Raw genomic sequence first — 17181 nt, 5'->3', positions numbered from 1 at the left:
AGTTCCACTTACTTCTGAGATGGAGCAGACGAGTCCGGAGACCCCCCGACGGCGAGCGCTGGTGCGTCCTGAGCCGCGTAGAAGTCCCACGGCCATGGCGACTCCCAGTGTGGCGGAGATGGGATCCGAGACGGGTCCGGAGGAACCAACGAGCATCAGCCGGCAGCGGAGCGGTAAGGAGACACCACCCCCCCTTACTCCCGTCAGACGAAGACGGAACCTGAAGAGAGAGAAAGGCTTGCGGCCTACCTGCCCGTCCACGATCCTGATGGTCCACCGACCCTTCCGGTCCTCGACGCACTTCTGGTGCGAGACCACGGAGCGGATGGAGACTCGGCGGCCACCAGTGATGACGTCACTTCCGGGTCCGACTGGCGCAAAGGCCCGGAAGCTTTGTTCTCTTCAATGAGGAGAGCGGGAATGGAGGCAGAATTCGAAAAGTTCAAGGCCCAGGTAGCCAGAGAGGAGCCCGCAGTGCGGCGGAGAGAGCAAGTCACAAGATGCCTACCGGTCGTGGCATTGCCCAGCTCAGAGACACTTTGCAGGACATTGCTGATCCCCTGGTCACCACCCCTAGCGCCATTGCCCCGGCCACTGCCCTTGCCCCTGCCCCATCACGTGTCATGCCACCGGGTCCTAGTGGGAGTAAGCTGGAAATACTTTGCACGTGGAGTACCCAAGTGGATTTACCTTCCATCTGGTCGTATATATCCTTTTGTACAGTGTGTCACAGTGCTAAGCGCCAGGGATATAACTTTTTTTTTCCATTTCTGTCTGTGTGACTTGGGGGTCAGAGTTATATCATAAGCTGCTAGCCCCCTTTGTGTTTAGAAATTAGCGCTTCCTCTTGTCCTGTTGCTTCAGTGCTATTCATATGCTTCTTTAAGCAAATGTGTCTTAAGGTGGGTCTTAAAGGTGGATAGAGAGGGTGCTAGTCGGGTATTGAGGGGAAGGGCATTCCAGAGGTGCGGGACAGAAAGTGACAAAGGTTTAAGGTGGGAGAGAGCTTTAGATACAAAGGGGGTAGAAAGAAGAAATCCTTGAGAAGAGTCGGGATGGTGCATAGCGAGAAATTAGGGTTGAGATGTAAGGAGGGGCAGAAGAGTGTAAAGCTTTAAAATTGAGTGTGGAGAATTGAGTGTGAGATGCTGGATTTGATCGGAAGCCAGGAGAGGGATTTCAGGAGGGGAGACGCGGAGACAGATTAAGGAAAGAGTAGAGTGATTCTGGCAGCAGCGAATTCATTCTTCAAGAAGAATCAAAATAGACAATGACCATGGAGTGGACACAATGTAAAAAAGAATTACATTTACTACAGTATATCCTAGCTAACAAAAAACACATGATTTCAAAGTGCAGTCTTTAACCATTTTGACACGAGCAGGATATTGCAACAGTGTAACAGCAGTGTAACCAGATCTGTGCGTTCTTAGTAGAGATCCTGCTCGTGCATGCTCGTGCATGAAAATGTAGCCGACGCGCGCGATTCACGTGATGACGCTACCTCAAGGCACGTTTTGGGGGCCTTAACGAAGCGTCATCACGCAAAACGCGTGTTACACAGTTGTGATATTTTGCTCGTTTCATCCTAGGCTCATACACTAGACCGAACGGTCTCTCTGAGTGCTCGTATGGGCTTTCTATACCTGACCCTACCCGATACTGAAATATCTTAATGGCCATTATCAGTGCAACTACGGTTTAACAGGGGATATCTGGATGCAGATTTTGCTATTAACACTGTCTAACATTAACCAGATTGTGGATCTTCCTCCTACCCCTACCTGATATTTATCTCTGATCAATACCAATGAACCCCTCTGGTAGTTCAAACTACGAACTCATCTGGGGAAATTGTGGCTATCTAACCTACTCAATGCATTCACTTTAGTTCATACAAGTATTATTATTGGTCTTTCAAACACCTATTCTATGCTGGGAGATATTTGAAGATAGCAATCTGCTAATTACTTCATGATTCAATAACTATCGCATTGTCATTTTCTCCTACTCTCACAGGGCACTATGCCTAATCACTATCAATGAACCTCGCTGGCAGTTCATTCTTGAACTCATTTGGGGACATTGTGTGTGCCTAGCTACCTAATTACTGGTTCATCCATGTTATACAGTATGCAATGCTAAAGTCATGGATCGTCTTGTCTAATATACTATTAGTACTTGTGTTGTTCTGTTCTACTCACCTTTGCTCACCCTAAGCCTGCCTCACGTGTGATTGAAGTGCTCTAGGCCTAATTTAGCTGCTTCAGATGCCACCCCAATTCTAAATGAATGGAATTTAATAATCAAGTCTCCAAAACCCACTAGCTCAACACATCTCTTCAGAACCATTCTAAGCTGGAAATAGGACACTGCTGTCTCATCCTCATGAATTAGAAAGGAAGGAGCACCAACCTGGGGCCTACATTGTCCGTACTTCCTCACCCACCTTACAGGACAGCTCATACTGCCCTCTAATCCCCCTAGAAGAACTCATTTTTCTTTTCCTTACTGGTTGTTTTAGACTCTCCTGATTCTAAACCTCAGACACTGCATGCCACTTCACATCCTCTCTTTGCAACCACCCCCTCCCTGCCTTTCTTTGAGGTACTCACTATCTCACTAAAACACATGGCTCAAAGAAGTCAGGCAAAAAGCTATGCCAAATAGCTGCCCTTCATAATTAGAAAAACACACCTTGTGTGTTGCCCCAACAATTTATTCCAGCCTAGCTGTCAAAATCAGGGCCCTATCATCCTTGAATTTATCCCCCCTCTTCCAACCTGCTTCCACTCTGTGTATTATGAAATCGTTAGTAAAGTCCCTGTCTCCCTTCAACTTTACAAAGGAATCAGGAACCAGGAAAATCTGACCACTCCAATAGATCCTAGAAGAAAGAGGATGCTAGGATCCATCCCCCTTGCCCTAAGTACCCCTTACTTAACCCGTCCCCATGGCCTGACATCGCGGCACCTTAGGGGAGGGGCCCCTTGGCCTTAAATCATACCGCCCCTTCCTTACAAGCCTTTCTTTACATGCTGCTTGAAGAACATGAACATTTCAGAAAAATGGAGCAAGGCCATAATTAACCTCAGCCATAAAAAAGGAACTAAAGAAGACTTCAAGAACTAAAGACCAATCAGTGAACTTCCAATCACTTACAAGATTTTTTACTAAAAAAACTAATTGACTGCAATGGACCCTGGATTTGTCCCAGCCGAGAGATCAATCAGGATATTGCCGGGAATATAACACAATGAAATACATCTAAGTTGGTCAACCAGTGATTTCCTGAAGTAATGAATATGATCCTCCACTCATTTTAGGATTAATAGATTATAAAAAGGTATTTTGAGTCTGTCTATAAATCAGCCTTTTTAAATTGATCAAGAAATTAAAATGCTGGAGAAGCAAATGTAGCCATGTACCCTCTGGCTACTAATGTTCCATACCCTAAGTAGTGTAAGCCCTGGTAGGAATAGGCAATGCTAGGGTTAAACCCTCCTCACATGACCTAGCCTCTGTGCCTCATGCTGTCCCCGCTACAAAGTGGCCAGTGGCATACTGGCAGTTGGAGTCACATGTAACCGGGGGGTGACTGACTATGGTGTGATGCCGTGATGTCAGCTCGGCCTGCCCAGATACTGGGGCAGAGGGATTAACCCCTCCCAAGGTATAACAGGTGAGGGGGGCATCTCCCTGGTTGCAAGTCCCTTCTGGGGAGTCCTAGTGTTCTGTCCGCTCTGGGGAGCTCTAGTCCTGCTGTGTCTGCAGTCCACGCTTTGGGACCAGAGGGAGGTGTTCCAGCCTTGCCCCTAAGGGGGTGAGGGAAGCCTAGACTAGCCCAGGGCCTCAAGCTCCTGGGGAGCCTAGACATGTCCTGTGCAGGGAGGGAAGGTGCCCCTGGTACAGGATGCAGGGGGGGTCTGCCAGGGTTAGGGTCCTGGGCCCGGTGAGTCAAGGGGCCCGGTCGCCCAGGCCCCATGCACGACCGTACCAGTGTTTTTTTTTTAAAAAGTGTCAGGAAAAAATAAAAAATGCCGGCGATCTCCATGTGTATGCGCAGAGCAGATGTCTATGCACGCATGTGCAGGGTGTCTGGCCTTGTTCCTACCACCCCGAGCAGCAGCATCCACGTGGACCCGCTCTCCCCACTCCCAACATGGGATGGAGGCAGAAGCCGCTGGGACCGGGGGACCCGGGGGGGGGGGGGGTGAAAATAGATGCTGCCGGGGGGGGGGGGGGGGGGAGATAACGAGATGCTGCCTGGGCGGGGGCGAAACTAGATGCTGCCGGGGGGAAAACTAGATGCTGCTGGGGGAGGGGGCGACTAGATGCCTCTGCCGTGGGGGGGGGGGGGAGGGGGGCAAACTAGATGCTGCCAGGGGGGGTGAAACTAGATGCTGCCGGGGGGGGAAACTAGATGCTGCCAGGGGGAAACTAGATGCTGCCGGGGGGGAGGGGAACTAGATGCTGCCGCTGGGGGGGCAAACTAGATGCTGCCTGGGGGGGCACTAGATGCTGCTGGAGGAGGGGGAAACTAGATGCTGCCGGGGGGGGGAAACTAGATGCTGCCGGGGGGAAAAAAGAGAAACTAGATGCTGCCGTGGGGGAAACTAGATGCTGCCAGGAAGGGGGGAACGATGCTAATGTCTTCAAAAGTTCAGGGGAGCGCCAGTGTTCACATTAACGTCATGAAAGAAACAATAGAAACGACATAGTGTAGTACAATTTCAACCAGATTGAATGCTATTTAAGTGAAAAGTATTTTCACTCACACTTTTCTCCTTTTCAATAAAGCAGTACAGAGATACTCCTCTCTCTGAATAGAGCAATCTGAAAAAGGAGATTCCTGAAGAAGTCATACCGACGAAACGCGTTGAATCAGTGTTCATCCAGTGCATGTTCGTGACGCGAAGTCCTGTCAGCCGGAGATCCCTCTACACAGCCCTTCCGCCCTCAACTTCACTCAGCCGGAAGTGACGTAGACGACAGTCGAGATGCGGAAGTGAGCTTCACAGCGTGTGTACCGGTGAATATGTTAAAGAATAGTCAGGATTTCGTACCACGAATTGCCATTATGTACTAAATGTGATTGCACATCTATATGCTTTTATTGTTCTATTTTAATACAATCTGAGATTACTGCGCAATTAGTATTTTCCATTATTTTCCTGGGTACACCAACCACGGATGGAAAGAAGTCATTAACAAAGGGGTTTTACATGTGGAGTTCCTGATCCATTGCTCTATTCAGAGAGAGGAGTATCTCTGTACTGCTTTATTGAAAAGGAGAAAAGTGTGAGTGAAAATACTTTTCACTTAAATAGCATTCAATCTGGTTGAAATTGTACTACACTATGTTGTTTCTATTGTTTCTTTCATGACTTTGTTGATGTGAACACTGGCGCTCCCCATAACTTTTGAAGAACATTGGGATCCAACAGACTAGAGAACAGTCTTTCAAAGGGTTCTGAGCAGCTTTTCAATTAGCACTATACATTGTGTGGTGTAAAGGATTTATTGTAGACTCAAACGTCACCATATATATTGACTAATTGATCAAAGTTCACGGAAATATATTTTAAGTCACTTTATTATAGTTTTATATAAGTTTCCTATCACCATTTTGGACACTATGCACTAAGTAAGCGCCGTCACAATCATTTTTTTTCTCGGGGACAAGATGCTGCCGGGGGGGGGGGGGACAACTAGATGCTGGCGGGGGGAGGGGGGATGGGATTAGTCCGCCAGTCTCACCCCCCCCCCCAGCCTACCTCCTAAGTGCCCAGCCTACTTCCCGTGCCGTGCAGCAGCCGCGGGGATCGGGGGCAGGGGGGAAGCAAGGCAAGGAAGCAGCACACAGGTCAGTCACCCATCCAGGCAGTCAAGGGGCAGTCACCCACCCACCTACCCAGGCAGTCACCCACCCACCTACCCAGGCAGTCACCCAACCCAGGAAGTCACCCACCCACCCAGGCAAAAGGCAGTCACCCACCCAGGCAGTCAGTCAAGGCAGTCAGTCAACCCAGGCAGTCCGTCAAGGCAGTCAGTCACCCACCTACCCTGGCAGTCCATCACCCACCCAGGCAGTCCATCACCCACCCAGGCAGTCAGTCAGTCCCCCCCACAGCTAGCCGGTTAAAGCGCGGGACGGTTGAAGGCTCCCCCGGCCGGTTGAAGCGCGGGCTGATTGAAGGCCCCCCCACGGGCCGGTTGAAGGCTCCCCCATCCGGGATAGTTGAAGCCCCCCGTGGGTCGGTTGAAAGCCCCCTCGCTGACCGATCGAAGGCCCCCACCGCAGACCGATTGAAGAGAGGTACTGTAATTCATTTTAGTCCCATACTGTACTTTACCCCTTTGGTCAATATTTAAACCCCCCCCCCCGGCCCATACTGAATCCCCCCAGGTCTTTTGTAACCTTGGATGTAGCATTGGGTATCTTTGTCTTTTATTGGAAATATTAAAATAAACAGATTGCATTGAAAAAAAATTTTCGTATTAAAATAAGAAGAACACAGTTAAGTAAAAGTTGCGCGATACAAAAAATGTTTTTGTGGTAGGTGAGCTATGGGTTGGGTGGGGGGCTGCTTCTTTTCATTTGTCCAGGGCCCGATGATTTCTGTTGGCGGCCCTGACAGGATGCAAGAGCTAAAGTTATGTTCCTGTTGAAATGATGTTCCTGTTGCAATTAACCCCAGTTCTATTGTATGTTGGTTACAATAAACTCTGTTGAATGGATATGGTATCCAGGAGCCCTCCCGTCCATCGCAGGGCACTTAACTATCTGTGAGTCAACAGGTGAGCACCATCACACCAGAATACCGAAGTACCATCATATCTCCCTTAGGGGGTGGGATAGGGGTGTTACACATATATTGATATTATAAGGAACATAAAGGCCACATAAAAAAATAGATTAGATGAAGATACAAGCAAGATAAGGATTAGCAAGGGTGTACGACATGGAGAAACCAGGTCATCAAAGCTTTTCACAGCAACACTTGAAGAATTGTTGAAGACATTGACTAGCAAAAAAAAGGGAATCAAAAGCAACAGGAAACATTTGAGTCACCTATGATTTGCAGGCAACATTGTTATTTATGGCATAAATCCAGAAGGCCTCCAGCAACAAATTAGAGAAATTGCTAAAGCAAGTAAGAAGCTGGGAGGCAGAGAGCCTCCCTGGAAGGTTCCCTTTAAAGATTACCTTGTTTCTTCCAAATCCATCCAATCTTCATTATCCTATTGATTCAATTTGAAAGGTTCCCATCCATTGATACTTGCTAGTCATGGTATACATAGTTATCAACTTCTCCTAGTTCTATCCCATTCATTTTTAGCTACCAATCTAGATTTTAAACTCCAAGATGCGCGTTCATCTTATCTTCATACTAAGGCCACAATATCCTGCTTAATCTTTTCAAGCTCGTCTTCCAGTTCTTGCTTCACTGGAGAGAGTCTGGCAGTTGTAGATAATCAGACTAAGGTTTGAATGGCAGCTGGTGTTGAACCTCTGGAGATCTTGGTAACCTTTTTTATGTCTAGTCCCCAGGCTGATACCTGTTGCTGAGGTGGCAGCCTGAGTCCTTTATTTCTTTATGCTAAACCACACGTGGCTTGCAGGGCCAGTTTTAGAATTTTGCCGTCCATAGGTACTTATCTTTTTGCCACCCTGGCCTCCTTCCCTTGCAGCAACCTGACGTCACATGGCAATGCGTTTACAGGACAATGGGATGCCATGTGATGTCACGTGTCATTTGATGCTGCAACGCTTCAAAAGGAGCAGGGCAACGCTGCAGGAGGAGGTAACAGACCTTTACAAAAGGCTCACGCTCTCCCTCGGCAATCAGTTTACCTGTTGTGGGGAAGAGAGCGGGGCCTCTGTGACACAGCAGCATGCCCCCCCTAAAAAAAACCCTCCCCCCCTGATGTTTGATGCCCTAGGCCCAGGCAGTACAGTAATGGGCAACATTACTACAGTATTATCCAGATATGGATAATAGTGCATTTGCCCATTCTAAAATCAAACATTAGCCAGCGAGCATAAATAAAACTTTCTACTTACCCCTGCCATCATGAAGGGCGCTCTCATCTGCATACTCCAGGCCCATGTCCCGTTGCCAGCAAGAGTACATGAAAAAATACAATCTAATTGCCCCTAACCCCTTAATCACCTTAGCGATTAATAACCACTATAGTAATTAAGGGGTTAACCCACCCTCTACCCACCCGGGAGGCCTAACCGCCCACCCAAGGGCCACTATACCCACCCTCTACCCATTGATTGGCACAGTGGTACATCGGTACATCATACCCATATAATATGGGCATGATAAGCCACTATAGCAGTCAATAGCCAACCTATTAAAACAATCAAGCACAACCATACACAACAATTAAAGAAATAAACAAGCACCTAAACACCACAACAATAATAGAACTAAAAAGCCTCAACTACACATCAAGAAAATTATTCTAACACCAAAAGCGCTAAAGAATAAAAAATAACATTATACCAAAATAATAGAATACAATTAAAGAAGTTATATCAGTGGCGCTCAACACTGATATAACTTCTTTTCCACTTCTATAGCCTGACTAGGGGTCAGGGTTATATCACCGGCTGCCAGCTCACTGTGGGATATAGCGCTACCTATTTGTTTTTTCTAGAATACAATTAAAGAAACACCTAACCAACAAAACAAATCAAGAAATAAAACCACTAGCCAATCCACAAATTTACTAAAAACAAGCCATCCAAAGTCCAAACAATTTAATCAAAACAATTAACAAAAATAGAAAAAATACCAATACAAAACAAGCATTTGGCAAAAAATGCATTGCCTGTCACTGTATTTATCTGTACCCTAAAGAGGCACAGATTAATACATTAGCAGTCAATAGGCAATGAAAAACATAAAAATAAATAAATACAATAGAAAACCCTGAAAAAAGACATTTACATACATTCAATATTTATTATCACCCTCCGAATCCTGGCGTATCAGGAAGCTCTCGACCCACGACGTCATCACCCGCAATCCGTCTCCATCATCCTTGAAGAACAGTTTCAGGTACAAAAATCTTCTTTCTTTCATCTTCTTTCTCCTTCTTCTATGGTCTATCTTCTATCTTCATCTGTCATTATTTTCTTCTTTTTAGGGTGCCGGTGTCTCCTATGTATTTAAATCCCATGGTCCCGTGACGCGGGACATTTAAATGCATAGGAGATACCAGCACCCCCATAACGGGGCCTGTATCTCGAGAAGCAGGGGGTCCCCGGACCTGAAATCAACGCGGTTCTGCTCTGGAGACCCCCTGCTCACGTACACTAGTATTTACATTTTTTTATAAAAACCCTGCAATTGCTGGCAAGATATGCGCAGGGAGAGGCGGCTCTCTCTGTGCAGCTCTCTATGGAGCTGGGCCAGATCACTGCAGATCGCCAGGTGAGCCCTTCAGAGAGAGGCGAACATCACATCGCTGGCTACCCACCAGTTTGGGGCATTTTATTATCACAGGTATTCAAAGCATTCTGAATACCGTGATAGCAACGCTCAAAAAACTGGCGGCGTAACCGGCCCAGCGATTTTTTTATGAAGGCTTATAGAATAGGCCACTAAATGTTTCCCCAAATTTTGTAGATCACATTTTGCGTTCTGCAGATTATTCTGCAAAAGCAGCATTTTAAGAAAGGGAGTGTAGTTATACATTTTTGCATATCCCACCATGATACAACAGTTATAAACAAGTTATAGTAAATATAAAGCAAGTTGTTTGTTTGTTAGGACAGGTGTTTGGGTCAATTTTCCCTACCTGGTTTTAGGTCTAAGAAAGCATGACAAACTGCAGATGCTGCTTCATTTTATCATCAGGATGGTAAGTCAAGCAGGTTCTGAATTAATTACTGACAGTAGGGGGGTAACCAGGCTCTCAAATAAAGGTTTAAGCCCATTTGGTTACCCCTGATCCGTAATAAGGGTTCAAGAAGAGTCAGCTCTTGAGCCCAGTACTGTGTAATGCATAAAATGTATTGTGCGACAATAAAGTATTTGATGTGTTTTTACCTTTCCAGGAGTGCCAGCAAACAGAGATTGCTGTGGTATGAGTTTCAAGGGGGGGGGGGTTGCGGAGAAAGTGTTGTCAGAATGTGCCTAGCTAGTCAGGGTCCAAAGTTGCTGGTTCCCATAAAAATATACACAGGAATCAGGTCTGATTCCTGGATACATGTAGGCCCATGTCCCGGCAATATCTCCCCTTGAAAACGCTTTGCGACTCACCACTAGGGGTTCCCTGCTTCAGCACAGACCAGAAAAGTAAAAGGGGCATAGGGATGTGAGGTGTCCCCGAAACAGTCAAGGGGTCCCTTGGTTAATGGGGATACCCAGTAAATGCCCAGGTCACTCAGAACTGGTATAGGAGTTCTGAGGTGCTCCAACCATACAAATAAGGTTGTGAGGGGATTCTTAAAATTCATAATAAGTCTATGCAATAGTGGGTGGGGAATATGGCTAGTGCATCTTTTTATTCTATTTCCAATACTAGAAAGACTTAGGTTTTTAAAGTGTATATTTTATTAACAAAGTGTGCTAAGTACATATATGCTTTGTGCACAGTAAAATGAGGCACATGGATGAAAAGTAACCCTGTAGCTGAGGGAATCCCTAAGTTAAGGGGGTACCCCAGTTAGTGCCAAGGTGTCCCAGAACCTGTATTTGGTTTGGGGGTGCCCCAACCGAATATGAGGTATCCCAAAATATATGCTGTAATAAATTATGACTTGTGGTGTTTTTTTACATTTACTATAAGGCTCTATGCAGTCAGCCTGGGCATATGTTTAAGGTGCCAGCTAGTCTACATAGAATCCGTAGATAAAAGAGGAGCTGGGGTGTTGAGAGGTGTCGGGGTGCTAAGTGGACGGGGCAGGGCAGAGTACTGGGTCCGGAGAACAGAACCCTCCTGTGAGGGGGACCCTGAGGTCTGCTAGACTCAGTGGCATCTGCCCAGTGGGAGGCAATGGGCTGGGTAAGGAAAAGATGGTGATCGTTGCGCTTTTCCTATTGGCCAGAACATATGTCCCGCCCACAGGGCATCCCAAGCTGGCTCAACACGCCCCCTGCCTCTGACATCATCAGCCAGATGAGCTCCGCTCTAATTGGCTGGTGGGACATGTTCCCACACACGAATAGGCTGCAGGGTTCTGTGAATGCAACTCAGAAGTATTATAAACCCTTGAGCCAATCAGATCTGTAGATTCTAAGCAAGATTCGAAGCACCAAGTCCAGTTAGTTAAAATCCAGACCTCTGGAGAGAGGGAAGGTGTGGCGTCTGGAACTGTAGGCTGATTTCAGTTCCAGGACATTGCAGGCAAAGTCTCAGTCAGGGGAAAATCCTTATGTAGTATTCCCTGTACCTAGGAGAGTCTAGTTTTTACCCCAGTTCCCAAGTTAGTGTGTCTTTTCTTAGGTATTTTGTGTAACATTGTATGTTTGCCTTTTCCTGTGAATAAATTTACAATTTATTTAATTTACTTGTTTTGCTCAATGTATGATCCTGGTAAAAGGTGTAAATGTGTGGTCTCCTGTAACAACTACTCAAAGGCAGAGATTATAGTAGGTGCGCGACGGAGCGCATGGTGTTGCATGTACCTGTCACCCGAGCGATGGGTGAACTGATCTGGAAGCGATTGGGGTGACGTTGTGGATGCATCACAAGGCTGGTTTGCCCTCATTGGCTGAACCACTCACGTGACGCGGCCGCCACATGAAAAAAACAAATAGTTTGTAGTTTGAAAAATCTGCCGCACGGTCGCTCTGCATCGCGCCTGCGCTCACTATGGTCGACCCCTATCAGCTGCTGCACTTTGTTCTTGCACTGAGCAAAATCACACACCCTGCGCCTTCTATAATCGCAGCCTTAAAAACAAAGTCTCTGTGGGAATGCAGAAGGACGAAGTATGAATAATGAGAAGTAACCAGATTGGATCAACATTTAGGTATTTTTTAAATCTGGATACCTGCTAATAAATAAGGATAAGACCATGCCCCAGAAGAGAATCTCAAAAACGTAGTTAAAATATTAGGGCTAAAACAAGAAAAAAGCGATCTACTGCATAAATCAGAAAAGGCGATGCTATGATTGAGATTGATTGATGGTGGTATGTGCAATGATGATAAGGCTTGTGTGGCCAGTTTCCTTTGTAATCTGACACAAAGGGTTGATTTATTTTCATTCTTGTTGTTCTATTAACTAAAGGGAAATAGCCATCATTGATTGTTAACAGCTATTACAGTAAATAGAAGGAAGGGTTCAGGCGGTTCACAGCTTACCGCAGGGGTACAAAAAACTGGTGTCCAAGCGCAATCACATTAAAAGGTTGTTTATTGAGTGCATACAGATAGTTCTTTCTGCCACAGAAAAAACTCTTGACGCGTTTCGTCCACCCCTTCCCGTTGTCAGTCTTGATTACACAGCCTTACTTACTCACCCACCTTCGTTCCATGCTGTTATTGGGAAACTGATTACGAGCGCTTTAAGGAATTTATACATTGGACAACATTGTGGATTTCATGTGTGCACGATATAGAGCATCGGTTTTCTTGGAGTTTACTCTTTGATTTTTTATTACAGTAAATAGCCCTTGGCAATGATAATGGCAAGTGTATTTTACATTAGCAGATCCCTTGGACTTAACCCTTTGGGTGCCCTATGGACATTGCTACAACATCATGTGGTCTGGCACTACAGAGGACCATGACGTAGTATCTACAGTATGTCCTAAAGTCCCTGTCCTAAAGTCCCGAGTACACCTCGGGAGATGGTGTACTGAACGAGATCTGTCACTAAGTGGAACTGGTGGAGAGCACGCCTCCCCTTCTGTTCCATCATCAGTGACAGAGCAATCACAAGATTGCTTCAGAGAAACGGCCACGTGATAGCGAGTGCCGGAGGGTCATGGCACTCTGGTGATTTATTATTTCACCTTTATTGCTCATTAAACAACCTAAATATTCCCAGCTTGAAATATGTAATACCTCTTCTCTGGAAGTTACTATTAAATAAGCACATCTAGGAAATTGGCCACGTGTAAGCATACTAATTATATACCATCTTTAGAAATTAAAATTAACACATCATTGCATTTATTCTGCATTACAAATATGATTCAAGTTAACACTAGTGTATTTACATTCTTAATAATATTTTTAGAATGACACAGCTGATATTAGTTCCCCCAGCATAAAGCTATCTGTATTTCCCCTACAGTATGTGAAAAGGGACTCAGTAAGATACGGTTATGGGGTTTATTCATTAACCCTTTGGGTCTCCCAAGATGTAAACACTATATCATGGTTCTGGCACTCCAGGGTTTCCATGACATAGTACAGTCACTACATCATTCCCAAGGTGTTCTTATTTTCCAGGTTAGATCGTTTCCTCCTGTTCCAATGGCGCACAGGACGCGATGTGAAGTTAAGGGAAATGAAAGAGGAGGACATCCTCCTCTTCCATATCTGGGTTACAGGCCGCTGCAATCACGTGACCACGCTTTGCCGAAGGGGACTTGGCACGGTACTCAAAAGGTTAAAGCGTGATAGTGTCTATAGAGCGCTACCGCATTGAAACTCCCACGCTAGTTAAGGAGTTCATGAATAACCCCCTATATGCCAAATAAGGATGAGTAGATTTGCAGGTTTGAAATCTAAATGTTTTTATTTCATTTATTATTTTTTTTAAATACAAACTTTTGAGCTCGCGAACAAAAAAAACCGCTAACCGCTCCCTAAAAGTGCTAAACCTTTCGCCCAAATTGGGCACAATTTAAAAAAAAATAACCTAAACCAACCAATGCCAGCAAAACCAAAATGCGAAAAACTTTTAGAATCAAAAGTGAAAGTTCCAACCCTTCGTTCCAGAGCCTCTGTGCTCTATTATTAGTGAAAACATGGTGGCCTGTGTTATTTCACCCGATGGCGCATTGCAGAAGGACATGCGTTACGTGCCAGTGGAGAAAGCCCCTATTCAGCAGGTTCATGTGCGGAAAACGCATTATTGCACCGACTACGACATGGGAGCGGCTGTAATAATGGGTGCTACAGCTGTATATTTAACAAAGAAAACGAACACCATTGTTTTCACTGCGCTTATTTTTTTTATCAATATAGTGCTGCTTTTTTGTGTCAGGACTACACTAGTAAGCAGCTGTAAGGCTGATAATTAAGCCCTATATTTATCTCTGCTGGATAATCAAGATCAACCGATTAGTATAGCCCATAAAAAACACTACATGTTTATGTTAGAGAGTGTCTGAAGATTTTACATCACAACATACATTTTCCTAAACCCACATTTCACACGTCTAGAAAAATTCCTACAGTACAAACTTGTGAAAAATAACATTTGTAGACTAAATAACTTCCTTTGAAAGAGATCTTTGCTTAACACCTTTGCTTCCAGAGAGGCCCCTGGCAGTGAAGTAATTATCCAGCACTGAAGAGCTTAGTTATAAAATAAAATAAAATACATATTCATCCACTTCACTTAGAATTAAATATCAGAAAAAGCATTTTAATTTAAATGACACAAATAATGTGGAAATATAAATATAGTATATATATACAAATAGCATAGTTCTTGTAAGGTAGCAAACACGTAGATCAGTTTGTACTTTTAAACAAGACAGCGTATTCTTTATGGAGACAAAATCTTTATTCAGATTATCATTTTTATCTTACGTAAAACACATTGCAAACAGAACTTTTAACAGAGCATCTTTAAGCTGAGAAAATAAACATTTACCTGTCGTAGCAGAATATTCTTAGATTTCAATGCATCCGTATCGGCAGATGAAACAAGAATGAGGCATCAAAAAAAGAAATAATGAAAGCTCTGGAGCACTATAAAAGTTAATATGGGAATAGTAATTTTCCAATAAATGGTATCCAGCTTGCATGCTGCACAAGAACTCTGTCAACAGAAGTATGTGTGAGAATCCCCGAGGCTAGGACTGCCTCTACAAGCACCAGCCAAGTTATTTGGAGGAGAAAGAAACAGACGTATAGAGGGGAGGGTCATTTAGGAGCATAGAGCAGTACCATACAAAACTGAGATCTTAGTTCCGTTAAGAGTTTTCAAAAATGTACTTATATCCCATACATAACGGCACATCTAGAGCAGTTCTCTCAACTAATAATAACAGAATCTCAATGTAAATTTGCTTTGTGTAAAGAATATTAATTGTGTCTGTTTTATTTGTTAGACTCAGGTGTATGTGCGCGTTGACACTCCGTTTCTTTGCAATTGATGTAATAATAGGATACAATTATGGAAAACTTCTTCATTTGGACATATTTTTTAACCTGAGATAAATAAGCATTTAAACAATGTATATACAATGTATACATAGATAGATATCTCAGTCAAACTGACAGGGAGAAAAATAAAACAATTAGGCATGTTGGTGCCTAGCCTATACCCTGTTCACTTCCATGAAGGAATGCATCGAGTAGAAAGAGAGATAGCTAAGAAAGATCATGATAGCACTCCATATGAGCTCATATTTATCACTCAGCCAAATGCCATACCCCACTTCCATTCATACAACAACTTGACATCAACTGTAGCACCTGGTTTCAACTTTACATTCCTGCTCAGATTACAGCACAGTTCAGTAGCTCATTGATTTTTGAAAATTGTATTTGTAGCATATTGACTGTTAAAATTCCATACATTTCTTAAACAAGGTGAATAGTTCATGCTTTGCTGACGTAGATGACGTCCCCTTGTCCTCAATGCGGGATAGGTGCTCTACAAGTACTTAGAAATCAGAAGAGAGTATAAAATATGTTTGTGAGTTTAATGGGAGTTTTATACATTTTTATTATTTCAGTATACAGTTTTATACTATGGACACTCTCTCTCTTCTGATTTCTAAGTACTCGGACAGGACCTATCCCACACCGAAGACTAGGTGACGTTTAAATCTACCTTCACATTTACCCTGAGAGCATTCGCGCCCAATTCTACCTTGCGTATTACATATATGACAGGTTTTTTTAGATAAAAATGCTACATAACATTATATTAAAAAAAAAAAAGGTTTAATGAGTTTATGTTTTACAAATAATGTTATTTTCATTGTCTGAAATCAGTCCCACTGTCTTCTCATTTTGAATCATCTAGTCAATGGGTTAATAGCATGGACGTAACATGTTTGCATTCCATTCTAAGGGGAAATAGACTGAACATTACTATACTGTCCGCATATTGTGTGCAGTATCACTATCCAATATTTTGGTGGAGGAAGAGATGCCCTCATACAGTATGAGCTGCTGCTACATTCAATGCATGGAACTAAAGTTTGTTTTATGAACATCTAAAGTGTTTACAAATCGACCGGAAAACATTTCTGGGAATATTTTTCTGTCTTCATGATCAAGTCAAAATAAGTTGTCAATATGCAAAATAGTATGTCGAACTCAAGCAAGTAAAAAACAAACAAACTGCGTCTTGAATAGTTGTTATCGTACTATTCATATATTTTATGAACAAGTTAGATACCTGCACTTCCTTCCTCTTTAAAAGATCACCAATGTGACAACACAACACCCTAACTTAACCAAAAAGTGAGCTGTCAATTATGATATTGAATATGGTTAAAGGTGTAAATTCATCCAGTATGGCAAAAAAAATCTGGAGCCCTGTGCCTCATTTTAACTATATAGACCATGATCCAGGGCCGCTTTATACATTAGGCTGACTAGGCACAGTGCCTAGGGCCTACGAACCTTTTAGGGCCTACGAACCTTTTAGGGCCTACAATATTTCACTTGAAAAAATACCTAAACAAAAAAAATCACAAAATAAGAGAAAATAGCAAATTTTAATTTAAAATGCCTTTGGAGTATCAATACCTTTAAATATCGAAACAAAAGTATCGATGCCAAATATCGCTAGTATCGAAAGAAACAAGCAAATGATAAAATTAGCATACAAATGAGTAAAAATATAGGACACACAGGCCTCTAGAAAGAAAAATGCCAAGGGCCAACGAAGGTCTTAAAACGGCACTGCCTTGATCACAAGGTAGCCAAGAATCATGGATAGCCATTCTGTCTTGTCATGAAAATGGAACTCCAAAGCATTCAATTCCAAAATCAACATTGTCCAAACAATAGA

The 17181-nt window shown here is 43.8% G+C and overlaps 1 protein-coding gene across 1 annotated transcript in view; it reads right to left on the bottom strand.

Moving 5' to 3' along the window:
• The window catches only part of STARD13 (StAR related lipid transfer domain containing 13), a 375955-nt gene extending 360973 nt beyond the window's left edge, over positions 1-14982 (bottom strand). Inside the window, exon 1 of the mRNA XM_075592130.1 lies at positions 14803-14982. The gene's annotated coding sequence lies outside the window, so the exon portion shown is untranslated. The remainder of the gene's footprint in view (positions 1-14802) is intronic.
• Positions 14983-17181: the final 2199 nt, after the last annotated feature.

This window comes from Ascaphus truei, chromosome 3 (assembly GCF_040206685.1).
Source record: "Ascaphus truei isolate aAscTru1 chromosome 3, aAscTru1.hap1, whole genome shotgun sequence".
NCBI classification, from domain to species: Eukaryota; Metazoa; Chordata; class Amphibia; order Anura; family Ascaphidae; genus Ascaphus; species Ascaphus truei.
The sequence above is the reverse complement of the archived record's forward strand: the minus strand, read 5'-3'. Positions and strand labels throughout refer to the sequence as shown.